Source organism: Triturus cristatus, chromosome 7, assembly GCF_964204655.1.
Source record: "Triturus cristatus chromosome 7, aTriCri1.1, whole genome shotgun sequence".
Lineage (NCBI taxonomy): Eukaryota > Metazoa > Chordata > Amphibia > Caudata > Salamandridae > Triturus > Triturus cristatus.
Window position 1 is genome coordinate 594,762,086 of NC_140590.1, and position 21,970 is coordinate 594,784,055.

Here is a 21,970-nt window from a genome sequence, read left to right on the forward strand (position 1 = left end):
ATAGATAACAGTAAACCAATAACACAACCATAAGGGGGGGTCAGGGGAGGAAGCAGGAACCCCATAAAGGTGGGTGAAGAACACTGTCCTTGATCATTGCAAAAATTGCCACTTATACAATCATACATTTGCATATGTTATCAATGTGATGATAATACACGGGGGTTTGAGGTGCATGGAACATACTATACAGTCCAGATCCCAATTTGGGTCACATTACGACCCATGTATTGAGCAACCTTAATTAGTATTAGGAATGTCAGGTGAATCATCCGGAGTTAACAACCCTTGAAGCGTGCACAATATTGGGTTTCATGCCATTGACATGGGGAATTTGCGAAGCCCTAACATGTCTTCCCTTATTAGTGAGTTCGCCTCAATCTTAACATTGGTATCTACTTCATAGTGCTTGTCCCTGAATTACAGCTTCTGCTTAGGGTCTCTCAATACTTAACTGCATGTCATAGCTGTATTACTGTCCCATTACTTTGTGCCTCTGTGGTATAAGTGTGTTACTGTATTTTTAATATGTACATTAATGTCTTACAGTATCTGCACATGTCCTGCTATATACTTCAGTTTCTCTCAGGGTACCTCAGTTTACATTTTACTATTTAGCTAGTTAACTAACTGTATAGATCAGTAACTCGCTGAGTGACTTAGTGCACAGATCAGCTTCCTTCTGACTTTGTAAATGTAGGCATCACTGTTACTGTATGCATATATCCTTATGTGTGAAAAGTAAATATATTTAACTATGCCTTGCACCTTGCTCTCTTACTAAAAATACACGTGTGAACCAGGTCATCTTAATCTGTGTATCTGTGTACATGTCATTACCTAACATAAAAAAATACTTCAATATCTAACTTCATACATTAGTATTTCAGTCCGTGTGTCACTGCCTACATTGGTGTATACCTGTGTTTTGTTTTTATTCACAACTTTTTACTCATACTTCTTGACCAGTAGAGTTTAATTTGTTTTCATCTTCTACTCTCTTTTAATATTTCCTTTTAGTTTTCTCAAACATCCTGTTCACTTTCATCCACCTTACTCACACTCACTCCTTCTCTATGAACTATTTGTTTATGCTACAGCATATGTCACATACCTGTTAAATGTGATTGTTGGTGTGCTTTTTTCTTTCTCAGAATCAGGTTGTCAGACTTGTCTCAAGAAAACACACAAACACCGAGCACAAGAATGGTAGGCCAATCTCATACAAGGCAACCATTAATATTATCCCTTTCAACTTTGCTTTCGAGGTTACAGAGGTTGCAAAAAAATAGAAACACTGTTTTGATCTTCTTACTAATCATACAGCTCTTCTGAATGGTCACATTTCTTAACACTTTGGTGCCGATTACGATCCTGGAAAAACCGGGTACGAACCGTCGGTCGGAGCGTTTTCTCCGTCCGACTCGTACCTGGTTGTAAAACTATACAAACATGGAAGTACGATTCGCACGGAAACACCATTTCCGTACGAATCGTAAAAAACACCGACCGACCGACGAAAATATACATACGAATGTGATCCGGGAATGCTCCGACGTGACGTCGGGACGCTTGCAGGCAGCGTTTCACGACCCAGGAAGTACGATTCGAACCGACAGCAGTCCGGACGGCAATATTTTCACGGCACCCAAAAAGTGCCGGAAAAGCGAAGTATGCCGCGAAACGACCAGAATAGGGGGCCCAGTATGCGCCGTACCCCCCCCCAGCCCCCGTGAGTATGCGCCGAACCCCCCGTGTATGTACACCCGTGTACGTGACGAGCCCCCGGGAATGTACACCCGTGTACGTGTCGAACCCCCGTGTATGTACACCCGTGTACGTGTCGAACCCACCCGTGTACATACACGGGGGGTTCGACACGTACACGGGTGTACATACACGGGTGGGGGTACGACTCAAACATACACGGGTGTACATACACGGGGGGGTTCGACACGTACACGGGTGTACATACACGGGGGGGTTCGACATGTACACAGGTGTACATACACGGGGGGTTCGACACGTACACGGGTGTACATACACGGGGGTTTGACATGTACACGGGTGTACATACACGGGGGGGTTCGGCGCGTACTCACGGGGGCTGGGGGGGTGGTTTGGCGCGTATGTGGGCACATGTCTCCATGGTTGCAATGGGAGTTCGGTGCGGACGGTGTTTTTTCATACGGTTGTGACATCGGACGCACGGGATGGATCGTACTTGCGCGGTCGGACTTCACTTTTCACGTTTGTACGGTAAATCGTCCGGGAAAGTGTCGGACACATTTTCCAACCTGAGGACGTGTGGGGAATTATTCCCAATGCGACTCATATGGAGTTTTTCCCATGCGAATCGTACTTGGCAGTTTGTACGGCACTTGTACGATTCGTACGGTAAAAAGACCGGATACGAGTCGTACGGGGACAATTTTTCCAGGATCCTAATCGGCACCTTAGTTTGACTCCTCTAAAGAAAGCCCATTTCAGTAGACGTTTTTGGGGGTGGGTCTGCAGATCTGCTGCGGTGCTCAGTGCGGCTCAGTGTGGCTCTCGTATTACTTGTGCAACAAACCAAATTCTATTTTAAAAACTATTCCTAATGCTACCACTTACACACCACTTCCTACCAATCCCTAAGTTTACACCCAAACAATATTTGTTCATTATTTCTTTCATTAACAATCTCTCCTCACATTGACATTCTAGACATTTTTGTTTCTTTCTCCTCATACTCCTGTAGCTCTGTTTCGATGGCACGCAAAATTGTAACATTCTCTGCTAGCAGTAGGTCACACATTCACAACAGTCTCTACAGCAGCATGCTAACTCCTAAATCCAAGACAGCAGGTGTGGTTGACTGTATGCAATTAGAAACATATCTCACATAGCCAATCACACATGAACATACTTTAAATGTATACCACAACCTAGTTTTAAAAAGGGCTATAATTACAAAATCCAATCACATGTGATCTTTCGAATTTTACTTGCTAGGATCTCTTTTAACTGACTTCACTTTGAAAACTGCCATATTCAGCTACAGCCTTCTCCAGCCTTTTCATGTGTACTACTGCTCCGCCCTTCAAAATAGTTAGAGTGTGGATTATAGGTCATAGCTTTCTGTTGTTGGCTAGGAAGTATGCTAGAAAGAATGGGATTGACAGGGACCTGGGTTTGCCTAATATGGATATTAGTTTGCTTGGCCAGAGAGGGTTAAAGTAGCAAGAATTGCTTCCATTGGTTGAAATCATTATGGACTCCCAACGTCCAGATCTCATAATTGTGCACTGTGGTGGTAATGACCTGGGCACACGGACTGGGGTAGGACTGGAAATCCTAATGAAGAATACCTTTGAACAATGAATGGAAATTTTTCCCCTACACTGCCTTGGTGTTCTCTAACATATTCCAGAGGCAGAAATGTAAGTGGTCTTCTGAATTTTGTTCACAGATAGAGAAAGCCAGGAAACATATTATTGAACCTGTTTCAGCATTCCTCAGAGACCATAACATAGGCTTCATCTACAATAATAACCTGCCCTTCAACATGTGTGGAATATACAGGAGAGATGGTGTTCACTTCACAAATGAAGGCAACAGAGTGTTTCTGAGCAACTTGAAACTCTGCATCCGCTCCTATATGTAGTCATCATATACACACAATGAACACAATGACTCTTCTAAGAGCCACCCTATTTCCCAAACAGTTAATATTTTTAACTGTAAATCCTTTTATAAAAACATTAATCGAATCCACAAATCCATTGTTGATCCACAAAACAAAAGCACACATTCGATGCAAAAGAGCACATTTAATATTTCTAGTAGAGGATTCTGGGTGGGTCTCACAGTGGGTATAAAAACTAAGCCTGAGTGTGAAATTCTGCTCCACTCGTGTTTTTCCCACTCCTGCCTAGCACGTAGAGTTCCCCAAAACACCGCTCAGCTATGCTAGATTTTTCCTTGCTTGTACTCACCAATGTTAAGTTGGCGAGAGCAAGTGAGGAAAATCGTACCCCAGACCACCTCTCGGTGAGATTTCTAAATGCTGGCTGTCACGGATGACTGCTACCATTCATGTTGAGCAACCTTCTGTTGGTGTTGAGGAAGCTTCTGCTCGAGTAGAACATCTACTCGAGCAGCAGAAAGAAGCAGCACCCTTTTCCAGTGCTGGGCGAACACCCAATGCTAAAAATCAGCTAGAACGGTGCAAACTAGCACTCTTTGTGCTTGCGGAACTCCATGAGGCCTAATAAATACTCTAAATGGGAATAATTGTAGGTGCATAAGTGTCTCTATTCATATCTTAGTGGCTTTAACAGTGTCTGTATGGGTATATCAGTGGGTGTGAGATTCTGTATCAATATGTGAGTCATTATGAAAATGTCTGCATGGGTGTAAGTGCGCATGCAAGAGTCTCTGTATGGGTTTGTAAAATTGGTGTAACAGTGTCTGTAGGATATCTGAATCGGTTTGACAGAGTCTGTATGGGTGTGTGAGTGGGTGTAAAATTGACTGTATAGTTGTAATAGTGGGAGTCTCTGTGTGGGTTTGTGAATGTATGAAACGGTCTCTGTATGGGTGTGACAGTGTTTATATGGGTTTGTGATTGGGTGTATCTGTATCTATATGAGAGTAGCAGTAGCTTTCAGAGTGTCTGTATGGCTTTGTGAGTGGGTGTGACTGTGTCTGTATGGGTATGTCAGTGGTTGTCACAGTGTCTGTATAGGTTTTATCTATGGATGTGTTAATTGGTGTAACAGTGTCTGCATGTGTGTAAGAGTGGGTATGAAAGGGTCTGTATGGGCATGTGAGTGGGTGTAAAAGTCTTTGTGTGGGTGTAAGTGTGGGTGTGAGAGTCTCTTTATGGTTTGTGAATGGGTGTAACACTGTCTTTAGGATCTCTGAATGGGCATGAGAGTGTCTGTATTGGTATGTGTGTGGGTGTAAAAGTGTCACTATGGGTGTAAGTATAGGTGATGAATACAAGCCCCAGCTAGGCCCGCAAGAGACAAGGGTTCGCTCTCCTGTAACGAAATCTATAAGGAAGTTGGCACGGAAACTGCAAAGTACAAAAACAACGTTTATTAACCCTTAAGGGTGGTCCTACAATCCACACAACACTCTTCAGTATTGCAAGGAGTAGCACAAAGAACTTGCATACACAGTCCCCTTTTATACACAGCAAAGGGGCTCATGAGTGGGTGGATACCACAGAGTAGAAGAACATTACCATTTAGGGTCATTCTCGATACCAAATCAATACATGGGCGGAGCTAACACACTCCTTGGGCCCGCGAAAACACATGGTCAAGCAAAGCTAATTATAACAGATGTGGTCAAGTCTGGGCATGCGCCAGACGGACAAGGGAGAGCTATTTATAACCTGTTGCTAGGCAGATTACAAGAGCAACTAACACAGAGGTCGGACTCTCCTCGTGGTGGACACGTGGCAGCATGTCAATACAAAATGGAATCCGGACTTCGGCCAACATAATGAGGAAAACACGATAAAGGGAAACACTAATGTTTTCAGTAAATGCTTAATCACATTCTGCCTTAATTTACAACAGACGACCCTTTCAGCATTTACTGAAGACATCTGGCTTCCAAGAATAATCATCGTATATGTCAATTATCATCATTCCTTTAACCTCTTTAGCTAGACCCTTCTGGCGGGCAACTTCGGCAATAGCTTTCTTATCTGGAATGCAGAATGAAATGCATACAGAACAGCACAATGGTCCACATTGAATACACATACAGAGAAAGAACAGACTTGCTATAATAATGCAGAGACCAGTTAAGACCTTCCACCCCCAGGCAGTAACCAACGCCCAAAACCATCCAGAAAAGGACCAAGTGCCGTTTTCCGTGTGGATTTCAGCTGCTATTTTATGCAGCTTATTAATGGCGTTATAAACGGATGGCGTATGATCAGGGATGAACACACAGCAGCTACTTCCAATAATTTTACAGGCTCCTCCTCGATCAGCTAGCATTACATCTAACACCATACGATTCTGCAATGCAACAATCCTGGTAATCTGCAATTCTTCCGTAAGATTCCCAAGAGCAGCAGCAGTCTGATTAGTCACAGCTTCTACCACTCTTGTTAATCTTCGGATCTTCCTACTATTCAAAGCGGCTCCGACAAAGAAAAACAGTCCTAAATTGAAATCAATATACTGTTGCAAACTAGTATCAGTCTGATCCACATCATCAGTCGATAAAGTACGTTTATATCTATTTACAGTCACATTATTCAACAACTTCAAATCCTTATGATAGGACGCGGGTGCTAGAAATACAGGAGGTAATAGGAATGATACATAGCATACCCCAGACCACCCAGCCGGCAAACGGTAATAACCTTTATTTCCACATACGAAATAGGTATTATGGGATGCTAGGAAGGTGCTGTTGTTCAGCCCATCGATGTTTAATACGGTTATACAATCACTGACACCGACAGGGATAAAACCCACACTCTGGACACACAGGTCCGCTTGGGCTTGGGCCACTTGGATCACAAATTTTTCCTTCCCCACAGTGTCTCTGGTATTCGTGAAGATATAGGGAATGGATTCATTGTCCGGTCGGTATTCTTCCCATTCCCAAATTGTCCCATTCGCTTGTGGATATCCATTCTTGTCCTGATGGCATTCTTTATTAAGTCTGAAAAGCAATCGTCCCACTGTCGGTTTTCGAGTGGCAAACAACAGAGTGTACCATGCTCTACAAGAGCCATTGTGAGAGAAAGGAAGTGGTATGAATGGCGTACCTCCTTTCTTCTGATGGGCTGGCATCATCCCACATATCCAACAGTTTGTAGCATTCGTAGCAACATGGGTGTGATGCAGCATCTGAATGAAAGTGTTATTCAAATAGGATTGTCGATGCTTCAACTCTTGATATGGCAATGTGTAAAAGTAGTGCTCCGCAGGCACTGGAGTCGTCAACACAAGCGTCTTTCGAGCAGGAGTTGCCTCCTCCACAAACCATGTGGTTATACCAATGATAGCTACTGTTAGCATGAACCCCAACGCACAAAGAATTTTCTTCTTCTCCATGTCAAAGGAAACAATATCCTGATATCTTCCTGAAACTAAAAGTCTGTCAGAACTCTTCCCCTTGGGCAGCGGTTGATTTCTTCACCAGCGGGCCAAGACGGGTGTCGCTACACTAATGCAGGGCTGATCCCCCCCCCTTGCCTCATCGGCTCTCCGTTTCACTAACCCAAGGGCCGTTCTGACAGTATGTCCCGGTACTGGAAATCTCACTTCCTTGGTCGCAGATGATATCGCCTTCCTCCAGTAGTCGTGTGGTCCGGAAAGAGCTCCTCAGTGTCGTTTGGCTCTGCAGCACGGCCTGTCTCTGCTGCTAGGAGGTCTCGTTGATCGGTCAGCACGGCAAACTCCACCAATCCGGGCGGTACCTTTCGACAGTGCAAGGAATGGATCCAATTCTTCCTGTTCGAGACTCGCACTGCCGTCCTCGTTGCAAGAAGGACTTGCTCAGGTCCGACCCATCTCGGCTCCAAACTGTTCGATCTGTCGAAGACCTTTATCATCACATGATCTCCGGGCCGGAGACCATGTCCTTCGCCAGTAGACCGATCAGGGAGCGCATCTCGGACCTGTTGATGAATGGAAACCAAGTTATCCGTTAACTGTGCCAGATAATCACTCATCATCACACAAGGTACATCATACACAGCCTTAGGCCTTGGTGGACCCCAAATATTCATTGGGCGTCCAAATACAATCTCATAAGGTGTAAGGCCGGTTCGAGAGTGTGGCACCGACCTAATTGACAATAACGCCAGTGGCAAGGCGTCTGGCCAAGTCAGAGATGTTGAAGCTTGAATTTTGGCGATCTTAAGCTTCAGTGTACCATTATACTTCTCGACTAGTCCTGCAGACTGAGGGTGGAACACGGCGTGGAACTTCTGGGTGATGCCTAGGCCCTTCAAGACATACTTTATAACATCTGCTACAAAGTGAGGGCCATTATCACTCCACAGAAGTCTACAGACGCCGTATCGGGGGAAAAACTCTTTCAGCAATAGCTTCGCTGTAGTCATTGCAGTATTGTCTTTCGCAGGGTACGCCTCAACCCACTTACTGAAGGCGCAAACCACTACTAGAACATACTTCAAATTGTTACAGCGCTCAAGCTGGATGTAATCCATCTGCAGAACCTCAAAGGGTGCAGTGGGTGTCGCAAATCCTCCTGCTGGGGTTCGCGTGCCTTTCCCTGGGTTGTACTTCAGACAGATCATACAGGTCTGCACCACCCTCTTTGCTGTGCTAGCAATCTCTGGATGCTCCCAGACTTGGGTAAGCAATTTCACAATTGCGGAAGCTCCAACATGTGCTAGCCCATGTGCCATCTGGACCATAGGTTGTACAAAAGCCGTGGGTAACTTCCATCTATCCATCTGCTTATTTCTCCAGCAACCCTCGTCATCCAGTTCTCCTTCGCTAACCCATTGTTCCCGCTCTTTGTCAGAAGCGGTCTTTTGTATTTCTCGCACTTGCTCCTTCGCATCATGCCATCTCTCCACCTGTGACTTCACTACATACATGGCAGTAGTGCCGGGCTGCATCGCAGTCTCCCGTGCTACTCGATCCGCTAACGCATTCCCTTCTCCAACCTTATCAACCACTTTCCTATGGGCGCTACACTTAACAATGGCGATTTTCTTCGGGTACGTCAATGCAGTTAAAAGGTTGTGAACTAACTCCCCATGCATTATCTGTACCCCATGTGACGTTAGAAACCCTCTCTCCTTCCAGAGTAGGCCGAAATCGTGCGCTACTCCGAAGGCATAGCGGCTGTCTGTGTAAACATTCACACACAATCCTGTACTGAGCTCACACGCTCGTGTTAACGCTATCAGTTCCGCTGCTTGAGCTGATTTCTGTGGTATGCGTGCTGTCTCCACTATCGTCTGTAACGTGGTAATTGCATACGCTGCTGAAGTCGTACCATCTGGTAGCTTCAGGCATGATCCATCCACCCACAGTTCTCCATCTACATCTGAAAAGGGCGTATCCTGGAGATCAATACGACCCTTTGTTTGTTCCTCAGTCACAAGAATACAATCATGCGCTTTCTGTGCCTCAGGCTGGGTCTCGGGGTATGGCAACAATGTGGCCGGGTTTAATGTCACGCACCTTTTTAACGTAATGTGAGGAGCTAAAAGCGTCAACTCATATCCCGTTAAACGGGCACTGGTCAAATGCTGCGTCTTTGTTTGATTAAGCAGGGCATCAACAGCGTGGGGAACTAACACCAACAGTTTATGGGACAATACAATTCCTTCACTCTGCCGTATTGACACAGCTGTCGCCGCAACCGAGCGAAAACACCCTGGCAGTGCTCGGGCGACAGGATCAAGTACAGCCGAAAAGTATGCACAAGGGCGCTGCTTATCGCCGTGCATCTGCACTAAGACTGATAATGCACATCCATCTTTCTCATGCACATACAACGAAAAGGGTTTTGCATAATCAGGGGTCCCTAACACTGGTGCTGAACAAAGGGCCTGTCTCAATTGCTGAAAAGCAGCGTCACACTCATCTGACCAGGGGATCGGGATGGGCGTGTCTTTTGTCAAGAGCGCTAGTAATGGCTTAGCTATGTGTGAAAACCCCAATATCCACTGTCTACAAAAAGAAACAAGACCCAAAAATGCACGCACATCCTTCTGCGTGGATGGCCTTGGTGTGTCCAAAATTACTTGGATACGATCTGGTGTGAGTGCGCGTCCCTCCTTAGACAAAAGGTGACCCAAATAAGTCACCTTTGGTCTACAGAATTGCAATTTCTTCCTAGAGACCTTGTGATTGTGGGATGCTAAAAAGGAAAGTAAGGCTATCGTACTTTTCTCGCACAACTCCAGGGTGTCAGCCGCCAACAGGATGTCATCGACATATTGAATGAGGGCGACCCCCTCGAGTAAAACAAAGGAATCCAACTGTCGCTTCAAAGCCTGACTATAGATACTAGGGCTTTCTGTATAGCCTTGGGGAATTCTACAAAAACGATAAGATCTATTGTTTAATGTAAACCCAAAAAGAAATCGGCTATCAGGGTGAATGGGGATAGAAAAGAAGGCATTTTTCAAATCAATCACTGAAAACATGGTCGCCGTAGGCGGGACCAAGGTAAGCAACGTCGTGATATCGGAAACCACCGGGTACTGAGGTATCACGATCTTGTTTACCTCCCTCAAATCAATTATGAACCGATAGACCTTCGCATCTGTGTCCTTTTTCAAAATTGGGAGAATCGGACTGTTACAGATATTATAGGGAACTTCTTCCACCACTCCCACTGCGATCAGGTCTTGCACAATCTGTATGAGAGCCTCCTCGCCCTCCTGGGAAATACGATACTGTGGGAGGCGTGGTAGCACCGCCCCCTCCTGGACACTAATGTGGACCGGAGGAATCACCATTTGTCCGACATCTGTGTCTGAAGTCGCCCATAAAGTTTGGGGGAGGGTAGCCAACAACGCATCCTCTGAGATCGTACACATCCGCCCAGATCGGGGGTAGTTGTCATTTAAAATCACCCTCACACCCTCAGGGGAACAACGAATTGTAGCCCTAAAGTACTTTAACATATCAAGGCCCATAATGTTATCCGGTGTGTACGGAGCAAGCAAAAACGGACAAGGCGCAGAAAAACAATCGACTTTAAATGCAAGGGGCTGTGAAAGAGGGCTTCGGGAAAGTGTACCGTCAAACCCTACCGATGTAACCATTGAGCCGGATGGGGGAGCCCCCGGAACCAAGTACCTAGACAATGCACTACGTGTCGCTCCTGTATCCACTAGGAACTGATCAGTAGAACCTAAAACCTCAGCCGATACATAAGGACCCGTCTGATCGACCGGCACCTCAACTGATTCGGACCCCCATCCTACGCATTCCTATGCATGCTGAGAATCGTGATATCCCAATCGATCGCTGTCCGATACATGGTACTGGTGCTGGCGATCGAAAACATTTGAGCTATCTCGGTGCTGTCCAGCAGTATCGAAACGGACATTATCGTTGGAATTCCCTCTAAAGTTCGAGAAGCCCCCTCTACCTCTCGGCCCACCCGGAGTGTGCCCCTGACGCGAGGCACGCAACGCTGGGCAATCCCTGGCCCAATGGCCCAACTGCTTGCAATACGCACACTGGTTCCTATTCAAATCAGATCGGCCCGAAGGGGGACCATAAGATCCACCCCTTCCTCTATTATTATTACCCCGGCGGGGCGGCCCATATACTTGTGCTAACATCACTTTGGTTTTAAGATCTTTCGATTTCTTCTCCTCCTGGCCCTTCGCCTCGTGTTCCTGACGCTCATAATACTGAGCGATGGTCAGAAGGGCCGTCGGTGTCGCAGAGGACCAAGAACTCTCACTCGCTTTTAACCGGGCCGCAACTGCCGGCAGCAGATTGGCCACATATTTGTCCGCGAAAAGGTGGCGGCCCGTGTCGTCAGTAAGCGACTGGCCACTAAAGTCATGAAACGTCTCCTCAAAGCGCGTAAAGAAATCTGCAACTGACTCGTCAACTTTCTGTTTACATGCAGCTAACATATTCCAGTCAATCTTTTTGGGGGGGATAATCGTCTTCAACTTAGTCACAATAGCCGCAGGGAGATCTAGAATATTCTGGGGTGGTTTCTGTGCGGGCTTCCGTTCCCTATCCTCATCCTCAAGGTCAGACCACCGGGCCTTGAAGGCAACCGCATCATCTACCTTCCGGACAGAGCGCCACGTATCCGGCGGTAGGATAAGGCCAAAGAACAGGTCTATGTCCGCCAGGGTCATAATGCAAGAATTCAAGGCCCCCTCGACTTCTTCATAGAAGGCCGCTGGATTCTTGCGGGGGTCAGGCAGCGCATTCTTTAATGCCATAACATCGGCCCTATGCCAAGGAGTATAAACCCAATTATACACAAAATATCCCCTAGCATCGGCGGAGTTAACATCCGAGCTAGTCCCTGCTCCTTTCGGAGGGACATACAAAGGTGCCGCCTCTCGCATCGGTTTAGCATGCACTACATTATCCTTATCTGACTGGGAGGTGGATGAGTGGCCCCCTGCTGCAGACGAATCCGACTGCTTCTCCTCCTCCGTTTGTTGACGTGCTTTCTCTCTAAGGGCCAGTACCTCGTCCCGCAAAGCGAACAGCCGCCGAGCCGCCTCAGAAGCCTTAGGGGGAGAAAAAACACCATTACGTAATGCTCCGGCATCCAAAGACACGTCGTCAGGCTCAAAGACACTAGAATATTTTCGGAAAGCTGCGATTACTTCTTCTGAAAAATGAGACAGAAAATACACCCTCTCTCTATCTTGCCACGACCCCCAAGCATGGAACAACTCATCCATAGACATCTTGCCCTTAAGTGCACGAAGGGAAAGTTTCCGGAGCTCAGCCATATGCTCGGCCGATAACATGGACCGTGTGTCGACCTTACCCGGAGCCGGGCCAGAATCTTGCGGCCGTGGAGCAGATGCGCCAACATAAGGGGGCGGAGAGCGATCTAGTAAATAAAAATCATCATCAGGATTATTAAGGACAGGATAAAGTGACTGGCGAACAACATATTGACCCGAGACCTGTAGCCTACGCTCTTTCTCTTGTCTGTCCGTGTACTCTTTGTCCTCCCGACGCTTCGCTTCCTGCGCTCGCACATGGTCATTCTTCCGTTGCTCTTTATCAAACAGCGCTTTCTCACGCTTCTCTCGCTCACGCACTTCCTTCACCCATAATCGCACACACTCAAACATATCCTGACGAGCACGTCGCTTACACATACACTGTTCCACATACTCAATCTTACGTATATCAAACGATCCATACAAAGGCCATCGCAACTCAGGATCCTTCCTAGTATATTTCCTCCATAACGTGCTGTACATTATGGAAGAAAGACCATGCTTCACATACATATCCCTATTAGGAGTCCCCTCTGGGGGAGCTGGAGCAGATTCCTCGAGGTTCAACCGGTTCCCAAGACAGCAACACCACTTACGGAGTGCGCTGAAAGCAGGCATGCTAGGAATAATGCAAAATGTGCAGTATTATCAAGAAAAAAATGGCACTTAATCGTTGCGCCGTTCCAAGTTTACACAGCTCCGGAGAAATTTCTCCACATTACCTGCCTATATGTGTTGCAACGCATATATTTTCACAAAGACAAATTCAAAATATGACTAGTCACCATCAATCAAACTCAAATAGCCAGACCAGGCTTCAAAACTCGGAGCAAGTACCGTACAACGGTTCTTACCAATCAAGAGTCCAGGTTCCAACTGCCAAGCTCCACAATCGCCCAAACGGCTCTCACGGCAGGACCGACAGAAGAGGTCTCAGTCGATGACCGGCACCACCCAGATGGTCAGCTCGGAAGGGAAGGAAGAAAAACCTCGGGATGCCAAGGCTAAGACGCCGCTGGCAGTGATCACGTCCCTGGCCAAACTCCTCACCTTCGTCGCGACCAGTCCTTCGAGCATCCGAGTCGCCGATGAGCCCCACGTGACGGGCGCCAATTGATGAATACAAGCCCCAGCTAGGCCCGCAAGAGACAAGGGTTCGCTCTCCTGTAACGAAATCTATAAGGAAGTTGGCACGGAAACTGCAAAGTACAAAAACAACGTTTATTAACCCTTAAGGGTGGTCCTACAATCCACACAACACTCTTCAGTATTGCAAGGAGTAGCACAAAGAACTTGCATACACAGTCCCCTTTTATACACAGCAAAGGGGCTCATGAGTGGGTGGATACCACAGAGTAGAAGAACATTACCATTTAGGGTCATTCTCGATACCAAATCAATACATGGGCGGAGCTAACACACTCCTTGGGCCCGCGAAAACACATGGTCAAGCAAAGCTAATTATAACAGATGTGGTCAAGTCTGGGCATGCGCCAGACGGACAAGGGAGAGCTATTTATAACCTGTTGCTAGGCAGATTACAAGAGCAACTAACACAGAGGTCGGACTCTCCTCGTGGTGGACACGTGGCAGCATGTCAATACAAAATGGAATCCGGACTTCGGCCAACATAATGAGGAAAACACGATAAAGGGAAACACTAATGTTTTCAGTAAATGCTTAATCACATTCTGCCTTAATTTACAACATAGGTGTGGGAGTCTCTGTATCGGGTTGTGAATGGATGTGAGAGTCTCTGTATGGGTTTGTCAATGGGTGTGACAGTCTCTATAACGGTTCGTAAATGGGTGTAACAGTGTCTCTAGGATATCTAAATGGGTGTAAGAATGTCTATCTGGGTATGTGAGTGGGTGTAAAAGTGTATATACGGGTGTAAGTATGGGTGTGAGAATCTGTATGAGTTTGTGAATGGATGTGAGAATCTGTATGGGTTTGTGAATGGGTGTGAGAGTGAATGTGAGAGTGTCTATATAGGCATGTGAGTGGGTTTGAAAGTATCTATATAGGTGCATGTGTGGGTGAGAGAGTCTCTGTATGGGTTAGTGAATAAGTGTCATATTCTATCTATGGGTTTGGGAATGGGTGTAACAGTGTTTCTAGGATATCTTAATGGGTGGGAGAGTGTCTGTATGGGTTTGTGAATGGGTGTGAGAATCTGTGTATGGGTTAAGTAATGGGGGTGAGACTGTCTGTATGGGTATGCGAGTGAGTGTGACAGTATCTGTATGGATAGGTCTGTGGCTGTGAGAGTAAGAGAGATTGTAAATATATATATATGTATTTTTATTGTAGCTGTGCTATAGCTGCAGTGTCCCTGAGGAGTTACACGGGGGCTGCAAAGAGCCCAGCAAAGGATCCGTGGATCTTGTGAGTGGACCCAATATGTATTTTTCACTTTTCTGACCACAGGAAACATGCTCAGTCCTCTTTCATACCATGTACAAATGGTCAGGAGACCTCTCACCTGACCCCTTCATTCAATATTCAGACATATTTTCAGCCCCAGTGACCGTTTCCCAGCAAACAAAAAGGTGGCCACAACACATCTGTGAAGGTGCATCTAGCCAATCAAGACTTTGCTTTGGTGCATGAATACAAAGGTAGTAGTGCACAGAGAGGTGCGTCTGCACAGTGGTGGAGAAAGGGGGCATGACATCCAACCACCTCTCAGCAATTACTTTTTGGGAGAGGCACGTGACCCTCATTCTCTGGACTATTTTGGGCCCTGGGGACCCCATCCCCCTGGGCCGAGCCTTTTTAGTTTTTTAATACAGAAAAATGGGAGCAGGTCCATGCGTCCCCATCCTGGGCCGATTTTGGCCCCGGGGACCCTACCCCCAGACATTTTTTATACTTCAAAGGGAGGGGGTCCGCATGACCTCTTTCCCGGGCTGATTTTAGTCCCGGGGACCCCATCCCCCCTGCAACAGCCCCCCTTAATTATTGTATTTGTGCCCCAGGGAGGTGGCAGTCCTCAGGGCAATGGGAAAGGCCCTACAGCCTCCACCGCATTACTTTAAAAAAACTGTGTGCCCCGGGGAGGTGGCAGTTCTCAGGACAGGGGGAGTCCGCGAGCCTCCCCACATTGTTGAAATTAGCCCTGGGGAGGTGGTGGTCCCTGGGGCATGATCCCCAGGGCAGGGGGGCCCATGAGGCCCCTCATATTATTCTAATTAGCCTTGGGGTGGTGGCGGTCCCTGGCGATATATATATATATATATATATATATATATATATATATATATATATATTACCTACTGGCGGTCGCCAGTAGGTAGTTATAGTTAGGACCTATTATCCATAGGAAATCCGCAACATTCTATTTGGAATAAGTTTGGCGCCGGTTGACGAATCTTAGCGAAATTTTCAAAACTCGTGGCCCGCTCCGGTCCGCTCCTATCCTGAAAGTCTTGGGGTGATTCGTCAAGCGGGGGCAGAGAAAAAAGGGGTGTCCCAAAACGTGTTTTCCCCATGCAATTTTCCATAGGGACCTACAGCTACAGCCCGAACTGCTGAACGGAATTACACCAAATTTGGCAGGAAGGTAGACCTTGGTTCAGAGGCGTGCCTTTTGCTTAAATGGTGTAAATCCGTTCAGTAGTTCCTGAGAAAATCAAAATCAAAATCACATATATATCTATGGCCGTGCCGGATCCGCGCACCCTGAGCGCACCCTGAGCACACCCTCCAGATCACGAGCTGCATGCTAATTGGCTGTCAACTGTCTGTCAACACTCCAAAACAGGAAGTGTTGGCAGCCATTTTGGGCCTCGGTAGAAGCGAGGCTGAAGAAATCAGTGAAGCTAGTGTGTAAAACTCATAAAGGGGGCAGGGTAGAAATACCCTGACCCTCTAGACCTGCTTAGGGGGTCCCACAAGGACCCCCAGTGCCGTAATTGTTTTGTTTTTTAAAACGGCGAAATACGCGCAGGGTGCGCGGATCATGCCGTAAAAAAAAACAACAAACGAAGCGTGGGCTTTAATATTTAGCCCCCGGGGGACCAAACCCGGGGGCAAAAGTTTTAAATTTTATGGGGGGCCCAGAGGGGCTCCCCAGCCCCGGGGCACCCCACTCCCCATGGCTATGACATAAATGGGTGGGGGGCTCAACTGCCACCCCCCCAGCAAAATAGATGGGTTGGGGGCTCAAAGGCCCCCCCAAGCCCCGGGGAACACCACCCCCAGGGCTTTGTATGTTGTGGAGGGGGGCCGCGTGGCCCCCCTCCTGGAGCCCTCGAGGGCCCTGGGGACCACCACCTCCCCAGGGACGGCTCCTGCATTGTCCCGGGGTGCCCACCCCCGGGACTCTGCTGTTTGCTATGGCAGGGCGAGAGCCGAGGCTCCTGCCCTGTCATAGCAAACTTGGTTTGGATTTTGAAAGAGAGAGAAGGAAAACCTGCTCTCTCTTTCAAAATGCAAACCATTTTGCTTTTCCACATGGGGAGCTGCATGTTAGCAGCTCCCCGTGTGGAAAAACAATGCCGTCTCCCGAAGGACGTGGGTAGCTGGCTGGGACCGTGGGGGCTTTGGGGCTCCCCCCACGGTCCCCAACGTTATATATGAGCCCCAGGGAATGGGGTCCCCGGGGAGAATAGAAATAAGTGATAGGTGCTATTTTTTTTTATGGTAAAATTAGAAGTCGCGCACCCAGCGCAGCGCTCAGCACAGCCCCCTGGTGTGCACGCGCTGGGTGCGCAACTCCTAATGCGTCGAACACGTATATGACGTCACCCACAAGTGCACGAGCATCGTGTAAATTAATACGTATGTGTCGCGCATGCACCTGGTGTCGCGTACCGGTCGCATAACAATTGCGCAGGAAAATACGCACCCATCGCACACCCCACGCGGATCCTACACAACAATCGCAAAATGGCGGCTAAGTTTCCTCGCAATGATCGAGAAAGGTACGCTTTGGGTGTGCGACTCCCCAAAAGAATTGGAGAAGAAAAACCAATAAAAAAATATGATAAATACATTTTAAAAAATATAAAATAAAAAAAACAATATTATAGTTTCAATATTTAAATTATTTTTTTATTTATATTAAAAATATGTAATGTAATTTGAAAAATAAAATATGTAAAAGTAAATAGTTTAAAAAATGTAAAAAAACAGTATAAAAAAAACTAAATATAACAATTAATATATTTAAAAATTATCATTTTAAAAAACCTTTGAAATTCACTTAAAAAACCATAGGTTTCAGGGGCGTTACAGTTAGGAATTAGCATTTAAAAAAACCTTTGAAATTCACTGATAAAACCATAGGTTTCAGGTATGTTATAGTTAGGAATTAGCATTTAAAAAACCTTAGAAATTCACAGAAAAAAACATAGGTTTTAGGGGTGTTATAGTTAGCTGGACATTTCACTTGTACAAAACCAGTGAAATTCCCCGCTATAGTTAGTTCAGCTAACTATAACTCGCGCGCCCGCAATGCACTGCTTATGATGTCACATATTACATCACTCATGACATGGTCAGTGACATCACTCATGACATCACTGATGACATCTCAAATGCCTCTGCCTCCCCACTGATGACTGTGGACACCATTTCCTCCATCTCATTCAGCTCCTCCTGTGTCGCTGGACTCCTGCCTCCAGTCTGCATTGCTGCCTTCCAGTTGTATGCGAGTTTCTGCTTGGTTTTGTGCTTGATGTCATTCCAAAGCCTCTTGATCTCTTGCATTGTCCTCTTCAGCACTCCGACTGCATTCACTTTGTCCACGATGGTCTGCCATATTCCATTTTTAGTTGCCAGTGACACAGTGGAGGTGATGAACAGTAGTTGATGGTGTTCTATCACCTCCGTTATCAGGATCCTGTTTTCCTGCGGACTGAACCTTTTCTTCCTTCTCTTCTTGTCCTTGCCCTTAACTGACCCGCAAGTCCCAGGCTGGTGCTCCGGGGGGATTGTGGGGTTAAATTAAAAAATTTGATACTTGTATAGCGCACTACTCACCCGCAAGGGTCTCAAGGCGCTTGTACGAATACCGCTGTGGAACCCATCCTGGCTTTCCCTGTGAGGCGTCCACTCCTGGGCACCCCCAAGGTGGAGGCCAGGCATCCTTAGCGTTGTGGGGGCCGTTGTGGAGATTAAGCAAGCTATTGCCCAGAGTTGCAGAGTGGGACTCCATGATTGGAATAGGCACCGAGGCGAGAATTATCAGGTCCGTGGATGTTTTGAGCCCAAGACCCGCCAAGGCGGGGAATTGAACACTGGTCCGGGCTAGACCTCTGCATCAGGGTCTGCCGCTCTAATCATTGAGCCACACTTCTCCACTTCTGGTTGTCCTCTGCACTTGCTCCGCTTACCTCCATTGTGCTTCGCTGTTGTTTGGCTTTTGTATGTATTTTTCTTTTCAACTTTTATAATGCATTTTCCTGCATGACACTTGGGACTGTGACTGGTTTTCACTGATTTTTGTATCGCGATTGGCAACATCGCTACTATTTACGCATTTGTGTTTCACCTTTTGCGGTGCCACGTTGATTTTAACGCGTTCATTTGACTCATTATCGTGGGTCGATCGCATGGTGCCGCAGTGTTGAGAATACCATGTTAACACAGAGTTATTTTCCCGCGATAGACTGCTGATGTGGAGGGTTGTGTTAAGCTACTTTTGCGGTAGTTATCACATGTACCTGAGAATACCACCCTGAAAGTTGTAATTGCTCTAGAGTGCGCTCGTAATTTTACTATTGTCTGGATGGGCGCTAGTGGTTATTGGATTTAGCCCGCAATCCACCTTGCACCTGTGGCAAGTGGAACGATGATTGGTGGACTGGTGTTGTAGTGATATATTGTGGTTTGTAGTTTGGTTTATTTGGGCAAAAGATATATTTATAGACAATCAATCATCTTTCTTGCAAAATCACCAATATTTTTAATCAAGTGTATATTTCAGTAATTCACGCAATACATCGTTTGATAATTGTTAGTATTATAAAAATGTTTAAGAAAGTTATTATTAAAATAATCAACATCTCAGAGTCTCTTTTTTTAAATTGCTTTTTGATTGCATTTATGTGCCTGACAAATATTAAAAGAGTGACTTAGAAACATGTTTGTTTTAAAATAAAATCAACATGTCTCTGAGTCTTAAAAAAACATACACTCATCAAAACAAACACAAGAGGGCCTTGCACTGAAGCTGAAGGGCATAGAGTTCACAGTACAATAAACAATTATTGTAAGTTCTCCAAGGTCATGGATTCAATGACCACGAATACTTATTGTGTTCTTTTAATGTCTCTAGGGGCTGCTGCACTCCTTGCAACCAGCCACAACTTTAAACAAAAATAGTTGTTGGTGCCCCTGCCCCTTCTAGAAGCACCCCCAGGAATATAAATTATAATTGAAAGAAGCCCTAGAGAATTATGGGGTCCTACTTACACAGGGCAGTGAATAATAAATGAGCAGCTTTTACTACACATTTATTATTCTTTTTAGTATTTATTTAAGTGGGTGCCCTAGTACCCACCCAGTACATCAGAGTTGAAATTAGGATTTATTTTTTTATTCGGTGCCCCACCTTGGCACCAAAAGCATACTTTCATGTTTGGGACTGCAGAGGGAGCACAAAGTCTTCTGTGGCTCAGGCCGTCTCCCCAGTCTACACCCATAATGGGTGCGGGAAGGAAACATTGTTTTTTGTCAAAGCGGGTGCCCACCAGATGCACCCATAACATCCAAGTCATTGAGGGCCATAATGAGAGACCCAATGCCCCCAATACCCTCATGGCACTTGCCGGCATCCCAGCCGGCACTTGTTGAGGTGCTGTGGGAGGCTGCTGGTTCTCTGCTCACACTCGGGTAAGAGCAGCTTCATTTTCTTCTCCCACCTGGGTGGGAGCAACCTTGTGATTCCGGTCTGGAAGATTGTGGGCAGGAAATTCCTGCACTCTCCTAGACAGGAAACAACAGTCTCCCAGGTGATGGGGTACCCAGGTGATGGGGTACCCGAGGCACTGCTCATCGAGCACCAGGGAATGGGTTTCCCAGGGCAGATTACCGGTTTGGGGAGAGGGCCATACATTACCTCCCTAAAATGTAACTTTCAGCCTCAGGGGTTGGGTTTGTCGGGCCCCTAAGAAGCAAGGGCAGAGGGGACACATGACCTGGCCCTAATTAAGCATATTGGCTTCAAGGGTCATGGTACCCAGGGCCTCATTGAGGCTCAGAGAGGGGGCCCTCCCAATTATAAATACCTGCTCTGGTGTATTTCGTCCCCGGGACCGTTAAGAGGTTCAGGGAGGGGGGCCTTGTGCACCCTTTCCAATTATAATTATAGTGGCCCGAGGGGATCAGGTCCTCAGGGCTTCAAAAAGGCTGGGGGCAGGGGCCTGTGCACCCACTGCCCATACAAATAAACCAGTTAACCAGTTGCCTTCCCAAGCCTTAGCCCACCCTGTGGGCTCAGATAGGAGCCTGCAATTTTTTTTACCAGTGGTGTGGATCCGCAAAATAATTCTTTCCCAAGGAGTCAAAAGGTTAAACAGCACCAAAGTTATTAGCAAACCAAAAAATGTATTTCTACTGGTCCTAACTATAACTAAATCCCTTGGAATCCAATGCAAAAAAACAAAGGTTAAGGTAACATTATAGTTAGATTTTGAAATAAGGTGAACGGTAACTATAATGTACTCCCAGCAAAGCACTGCTTTTTTGGCTCACATCTAATAGAACATGGTAAATAACATCATTGATGACAACACTGACTACAATACTGATAACACATCAACTAGAGTCACTGATCTCAGATTTGACTGATTATAGTTGTGACTAATTTCTTGTAATTATCTTCTCTATTTAGTCAGGTTTGGCCTCAGATGCATTGTTGTCATTATATAAGTGTTTTCTTCTGCACATTATTGCTAATATTACAAGCTATTTAATAACTATAACTACATTTAAAGTTTCAACTCTCAGCAGAAGAGGGGTTGGGTGGCAAAGGTTTGCCACCCAACCCCAAAACAGTAAAAGTATTTTGACATTCTTATTCCAATAACTTCCAAGTCTCAAAGAATCCCATCAAAAATATTTGGCAAAAACATTTTTATTTAGGACAGCAAGGGTGAGAAGCACAACTCTGGAAAGTAAAGGGGTGCTCTGTGGGGAAAGCTGCCAGGTCTCAAAGAAACATTAACTTACAAAAAAAAAAAAAAAAAAGTTACAATGGGGCTAATGCATCATCAAAAGGAATTGCGATTCCTAAATAGCGATTTTTAAGGAATAGCTATTTAGGATTAGCAATTTCCTTTGCATGTAGGAATCGCAAAATAAATTGCGATTCCTACACATTACCTAATAGCGATTCGCAAATTGCAAATTGCTATTAGCTAATGTCACTCCATTCATTCCTATGGTGCTTTAGGCCCATAGGAATGAATGTGAATGCATTCGCAATTTGCGATTACCAAATTGGTGATAGAAAATTGCGAATGCAATTGTAAGGGTGCCAGAGGGCCTAAGGCCCCCCTGATAAAC